Below are 8,119 nucleotides of genomic sequence, written 5' to 3' on the forward strand. Positions count from 1 at the left end.
TCTTTGTTAACTGAAGAATTTGGAAATATAAGGCACATAGAGACCAGATTTGAAAGTATTTTATGAAAAAATGTTTGTTGAAAGTGAATATTTGTGATCCAAAAACTATTGGCTTATGATTCTTATGCATATAACAACTAATTACATACACATAGGCTTTTCTGGCACATACTTCATATAAAGGAAATAAATTTTAGTATAGTGGAAAATGAACATAAATAATACGCGTGCACACATAACAGAAACATATGAGGCTTTGATTTTGCATATTTGAGACCAAGTATTAAGAGGAAAAAACAAAGAATAAGGGTATAAAATATTTCATTTGCAACTGCAACATTTGATGCAGCTTAATTAGAGAAATACGAGAATCAATTTTAACACAGCTGAATCATCATACCCATAAATTGAAGGACTGTCAAAGAAATAAACTAATATAGCTATCACAAGAAGGGAAAAATTTTGAAGCACAATACCAAAAGTATCTCTGCGAATGTCCATTGGAACAATGAGCAAAAAGCACCTTTATTCATGAAACAAGACCACAATACACAAAGTTTTTGATAACCACTTCGCAATACTATCCAACCCTTTCATTCTTCAAAACTTTAGAATTAAATAGCCATAAAACATTAAAAATACCATGTCTATATGCAATTCATCTCTTATAGATGAAGTGGATCGGATTAAACACAAAAGAGGAAAATTTAACATACTTTGGAGTCTTTTTCTTTTATAGAAAGAAAAAAAAAGAAACAAAAAAAACTTGACAAAATCTTATCACATTATCTTATCATAAAATCTATCCAAAGTCCTAATAGTCATCTGAAACATCAAACCATACTTTTTGATATAAAAAGAAGAAACAACACAAAGTCTTCAAATCAACATTGCATTGTAGCTAGGTAGCATGCCCTATTGGCATAAATTTCCACACAATCAAGCACCTGGCTGATGACTCAATAATGATTCATTCTTTGACTTAGCAACATATTGAACCACCCTCCTCTTGACCAATGGAATCGGAAAAAAACACATAGGCCTGTACAAAACATTTGTGCAATGTTTGTGTAATTTGGCTTTTAAATTAATTACTGTGCCTCTTTCCCGCCATCAAAACTTCATACAATGAACTGGCCACATACCAACACTTTTAAAATACCCAGGATCACTTCAAAATTCCAACAAAATGATATTTATAGCTTCTTCAAGACAAAAATAATTTCTACTATGCAACACCAGCAGTGTTCAATCATCATCAAAATTTCAAAACTTAACAAACAGAATGTTACCTCCTCTTTCTCTTGTTGGAAGAAGGTTTGCTAGTGGATGCTTTAACTCTAGTGCCTTTGAGAGAAGGATATTTTTCTTCAAATGATACTAGTTGAGAGGGCTTTGACTGTGGTTGAGTTTTAGGCCTTGGCTTAGGCACATTGCCAAGTGGAGGTTATTGTGAAGGTAAATCCCCTCTGTGGACAGAGGTGATCCCTCTAGCCCAATGAGTGGGTCTAGCAACAAACTAAACAAACTAACATACACTTTCCTAGTTTATGTTTAACAAATGTAGAGATGATTAGGAGCTCAGGACCAAGTGTCGTGAAATGGTCAAAAATGAAAATGCTCAGAACTAGTTCAAACCTGAATGACCGGAAGAGCTCGTCCTCCTGATTCCGACACCACAAACGGTTCGAAAAATGGTCTCCATATGCAGAAGTTATGCCAAAAACAAAGTCGCCCAATGACTCTCAATTTTTGAATTTAAAAAAAAATAAACATTTAAAAATAGAATATTCCGCGGAATATTGTTGGGAATATTCTTTTTTGGCAGGCCAATCAGAATCCACCACGTGGCAGGCTCAGAGGCCGCCACGTGGCTTAGGTGACGTCAGCAGGTGGTATGCGCTTTGTTTAAAATTTTGGTGGCAATGAGGTTTGATCCCGCGACCTCCAGGTCAATAGCCATACGCCTTACCGTTGGGCCAAACAGGTGAGTCTTGTTATGTGAGTAGGGAAAATTTATATGAAGTTTAAAATGGCTTTTGGCGGGGCCCGAAGGGGGCGAGCCCGTAATGGCCAGCCCCCATACATATGACTACGTGCCATTCAACCATGGGCTCTAAACCCTTAACCGCCGGCACGGAATCCGATACAAACCTCCAGCCACTTATCCCGGTCACATGCGCGTTGAATGTGGAGTTAACTAACAGTCAAGTTGACAGATTTTTGGTGGAGCGCCAAATTTGGGAGGTCCCACCATAATTGGCGGAGCTCACTAAACTTCCACTAAAGTTAGCTGGAGTTTTTCTGGGACCAGTTGGCAGTTGGGAGTAAATGGCCATAACTTTGGCCAGGAAAGTCCTTTTTGGATGAATTTATTTATTTATTTTGGGTATCTTCGACCTTCTGAAGCCATTGGCATAGGTTTCACAGCCATCTGAGGTCATTTGTAGGTGTTTTTGCTTCATGGAAGTTCCAGGAGCCACCAGGGTCAAATCAGTTTGGGAGTTGCATTGGGAATTGTGCAGCCATTGAATGTGGAACGAAGGTCATTCCTGAAGGTTTTCAGCATTCTGAATCCATTTCTACAGCTCATTTTTCTTGTTGAGGCATTCTTCTCATTGTTTAGCTTCATGGAAGCTTTCAGGGCCACCAGGGCCATTTCAGTGCTTGAGCTGTTTGGGGGCTATGTTCATCCATTTTTGGTGATTCAAAAACCTATGTCTACTATTTTCGGCCTTTTGAGTCTAATGGCAGAGGTTTCAGAACCAATTGAGGTCATCTTCACCTCGAAATTCTCCATGCAAGTTTAAAGGGCCACTAGGGCCAACTGGGGAAAGTACTGTATAAGGTACAATTTCACTATTTAGTGCTTGAGAAAGAGCATGTTTAGCTAATTCCTATGTTCTGATTTTGTATTTACAGTCAGATCTATCTTTCGAGACACTCATATTCTTGTATTAGCCTTTGTAGCATTTTTAATACAAGAGGACAAGCCTAGTTTGAGAGGCTTGGTCTAGCAGATGTAGCCCAGAAGGGGTGAACTGCTTTATCATTTTGATGTCTTTATTTGCTGAAGATGATATGCTAAACAAAACTGATATAAAGTGTTAAACAACAAATATACATAACTTGCATACACACATAATCACCTATTCAGCTGTAGAAAGTTATTTGTCTTATTCCGCAAGACATCAAACTTCAAGTATGTGTATGTCAAAGACTTCTAAGTGTTTACTTCGTTATTTCTTTAGGCAGAGCCTGTAGAGGGCTAGGTAGCCTCTGGAACTCATCCTCGCTTAAGAGGTGACATGTCCGGTGAATGCCCCTACAGTCTATCTCTGTATAAGAAATAAGAAGTTTTCACATTTTCAGAGGTCACTTGGAGTGTACAGCTCACATTTGCAATTATGGGAAATGGATACCTTGCACCCTTAAACAAGTACATTCCATTTTCAGATCAAGAGAGAAGGAGAAACCTATCTTGCTCTGATGCTAATTGCTCAATCCTTTGGAGATGACTTTGAGTCTTTCGCTCTAGGCCTCGCTCCTTATTTGTTCTTCACATCTGAGTACCTGCAAGAAAGATCAAAGAGCTATGCAAGATACAAGATCATATATGGCATACATCAAACATAAACTACTTAATATATCAAGGATTATTAAGCTAAAAGCATAAACATTTACACAATTATGGAAAGTGAACATCAGATGTATATATTAATAAGTAGAAAATGGAAGCATACAACCTATGCCTTGATGTTGGAGACCTTCTTTTGGTGGATTTCCAAGTCCAAGAAAACACTCTTCAAGCACTCCTCCAAGCTAGAATGGGTAGCATGTAAGCATAATCTCAACATAGAGATGCAAAAATCAATGACCAACCATTTGGGGATGGAAGGGAGTGAATTTATAGGAAGGCAGAGGGAGGTAGGGATCCAGAAAAGAGGGAGGAAGGTCTACATCTCAAGGGGAAAGCCCATGATGATAAGATCAAGAGGTCAAAATGGGAGAGTTTGACCATATGAACAACAACCAATATCTAGCTCATTGTTCACGAAGGTTCTAGTGCATGAAGCTTCTCCTCCAGTTTGGGAAAACCTGCCAGAAGAGGTTCAGCATGAGTTTTCATATCAAAACCTACGTTTGTAGCAATAGTGTATAACTATGCAACTTACCATCAACATGGACAGGTAGTGGAGCAAAGCGCACTGATGGTAAAATTTAGGTTTTTAGATAACCTTCTTTAGAATGGATTTAGGACAGCTTTCCTTTGATTGTTCAGGGAGATTTTGATATGTATATCATGATGGATATGCTACACAATACTCAACGTTTTGTCACTTCGAGATATGGAACAGGAAGTGAACACGAGGTGTGACAAAATACTGTGTAACAGATGTCCCCTAAAGCATGAAGGAAGAATAGGGAGTGATGGCTGAGATTCTTTAAAAGTCAGTGCAAGGATGAGAACAACACCATCAGGAGACCTGGAAATTAAGCATATACATATACATATATGAAATATTTGATGGTCATGCCTAATGATACATGAATAGACATCTAATAATACATGAATCCGTGACATGGACGTAGCCATCCGAATCGAAGGTATCATGTGCAAAGATCCTCGGTATGGTCGCAACCATTCGAATAGAAAGGATCATGAATATGGACCCACGGTATGGTCACAACCATCCATCTAGAGGAAACATGTGTACAATCATGAATAACTCATAACTCCACGCAACCTGGATTTTATCAGACAGAATCTAGTGTCTTGCACTCCATCTTGACCCGAACCATGTACAAATTCTAACATGTGAATAGATGTGTCGAAGTCGAACATGATAGAAAACCACCTGATTACCGGTCAATGATGTAAATCCTTAACAGGCACAAGAGAAACCACCAATTATGACAATGGCTGTCAAGGTACTATCAGCACAATCCATGACTATGAATAATGAAGTTGAAGTCAAACACCCGTGGAATTATCCGATCAAAGGTCAATGATGTAAACCTATCATCGATTGTGAAGAACCTGCCATTGAGGCATGCAAGCTCTAAGATACTAGAAGGGAGTTTCTAGATCATCTTCCCAAATAATGAGATGAAGTCGACAGGAAGTGATCCATCAAAGGAGGGCCATAATGAATCCCTCATCATTGACAGGAAATAAAAGGATGTAGTAGGGTAGATAAGTGTGATCCAAGACTATGGTAGAAAGTTAGATATTGTACAAGCGGTAAAGAATTGTAGATAGGACTTATCTTGAACATATCGGTGACATGACTCCGGAATTTGGGAGCATTTGACTCAACATAGGATTAGAGGTCATGATGATGAAAAAATATAATCAGATGAGTGGCAAAATGGATTTCCCAAACCCAAGAAGGTAAGTGACCAAGTGAGGATGTCTTAAACCCAACATGAGAAACATATGAGTGTCATGTTCAAGAGTGACATGCTGCCTTTACAAAATATGAGAGATGATCACTTTCAACTTTTCTCCCACCATTTCTGGCGAGTACCCCATGTATTTTTTATCACAAGATTGAAGGGGATATCATATGCTTGCCATATAAGTTCATCCTTCAGATGAATCCATCCTCGTAAGTTTTACAAGCCCTAGGAAGGAGAAACCCAGTCTCGTCATGGTGACAAGTCCTACATCGTTTATGTTTTACGAGTTTGACGAAGGTGAAATTTGGAATATTTTTCATGTTTAGAGTGTTTGAAAAAGAAGAAAAAAATAAAACTCCAAAGGTCCCTTTTCATAAAGCTTCTCTTGAACTCGAAAAGGTAGAAAAAAATATCCAAGAGAACTTCTTAGCCATGTTCAACTAAGGTATTCCTTTTTGCCACAATAGTCTATCTCAGTTGGAAAAGAGTAAACTTATATTGAGTAGACGCCATTTCATTTACTTTAACGAGTTCGAAATGACAAGTACTTGACAATCTTTTCATTTTTCAAGAGTCAAAATAGAGCTTAAAGATGACTTCAGGGGGTCACCTTTTCATTTATTTTTTATGAGTCTAAAAAAGTGATCAAATAAAACTCGTTGAATCAGTCAAAGACAAATCACCGTCAGCAAGAATATATGACCTATCACTGCACAAGGATACAAACATTACCGATTTCAAGGAAAAATATTAAAAAATGAGTGAAATATGCCCTAATTTGGTAAAAAATATTATTATAAACTTATAAATAGGGCAAAAAGTAAGTTATTTTTACCATTTTACCAATTTTCAATTGTGAGAGCATTTTTAACTCATTTTACCTTGATTTTCAGGCAAGGAGAACCATCAATTTTGGACACCATTCACTGAGTCACTTGCTGTAGGTAAGAGATTTGTCCCTTCCCTTCATTTTGGTAGTATTGCATGCATTTTCATCCATATAATAGGTTGCAGGGAGGACTTGAAAAAATTTTATATTGTGAGGGACCAGCACGGTTTTTACCCGTCGGACTTGCGCTGCTCACCCTGTGGTCAATTAGGCCTTCACGTTGGTAACGTAAGAAAATTCATAATAGTCGTGTTGGTGCCAAGGTAAATTTTTAAGGTGAAATCCTCCATGTAAAATATTTTATCTTGGATTTTGTCTCCATGAAAACTCATGAAATGTTGTTTTATTGATTTTCCATAGGATAATCTATCCAAAATGGTGATGGAATGGAATGAAATGGGACATGAAGTCTAAGACCATCAGGTTGCTCAGGATCAATATTGTGTTGATGGCCTACAAGCATGTGGATTGCTCAAGTTTTTCATGATTCCTGGGATCAAATCACAACCTGAGTTATTGTAACATCTCATTAGTTGGTGGGATGTGGATCGCCAACTACTCATGATCAGGGATCAAGAAATCAAAATAGAGGTTGTCGACATTTATTTCATTACCAGCTTGTCTAGAGAGGGAAAATAGGTGCAGTTGTCTAGATCACGCATTGGAGGAGACAACACAAATATGCTCATTGTGAGGCATTGTCTAGGGACCAAAAAGACCCAAAGTGGAAAAATTGATATAAAGACCATTAAAAATCTCCCACTATGAACAATCTTGCACACCATGGCCTATGTAGCTAGGGCTCAAGTGTTGCATGAGCCAACAAAGTCTCATTTGCAGTATGAAATCGAGTGTCCGAATCCCACAATTTTCAGTTGGAGAGAGGATTTCTTGGTGTGCATGAAGTGCCAACTTACCAAGTGAAAGTCAGGGAATTTGAAACAATTTGGTTTTGAATCCATTTTGGTGATGTTCATCCTGGAATGTGTGCCATTGTTCTGTTATTAGTGATTAGAAGTGGATCCACCAGTGCCCAGAGATCCACAGTTACTCAAATGGGGAGAGTTGATGGCTCGACATGGAGGTGACCAACATTTGTCATTCCCTCCATTATTTTTTCAATGGTTGTGTCAACAACTGATCATGGTTTATTATTGCACATATGCAGGCACAAATTTATGAGGAGATCCAAATCTTCCACTTCCTCCAGGGGCATAGTGGATCGATTCAGGTAAAAACTATTTTTTGAAGTTTTTGAAGTTTTTTATATATATATATATATCTTTTTTTATGTGTATTAAGATTTGAGTTATGATGTTTTGTAGAAGTGGGACTAGAGAGACCTCCAAGGGTTTCTCCAATAGCCATGACAGTGGCATGCTATATTGAGGAGGCTCCTTATGAGGAGGGAGCAGATCCTATTGTCGAGGTAGAGCGTAACCTAGAAGTTTTAACGAGGGGCATTCCAGAGTATGTCTCGATTGATGAGGTGTCATTACACTACCAAAGGCACATTGTAGGGGTTTCTAACAGACCGCGTCGACTTTTGGGATGAGTCATTAGGGCTATTTTGTGATATCATGAGCACCATGTGGGCGAATAGCCAACTCTAGTTTACTTTCTACACTGTTATAGGCTTATAAAGCCATGTGTCTCAGAACACAGATTTTGTCATTTTGATGTAGCAAACTCTTTTGAAAACACTCATATATATATATATATATATATATATATATATATATATATGTTTTTCTGTTTACCATGTATGATATGTGATGCTTTATGATTTTCAAGTTTCACAAATGTCTATCTAACACATAATTAGCC

Source organism: Pinus tabuliformis, chromosome 9 (genome assembly GCF_031772625.1).
Source record: "Pinus tabuliformis cultivar Carrire ecotype Pingquan chromosome 9, CPIR1, whole genome shotgun sequence".
NCBI lineage: Eukaryota > Viridiplantae > Streptophyta > Pinopsida > Pinales > Pinaceae > Pinus > Pinus tabuliformis.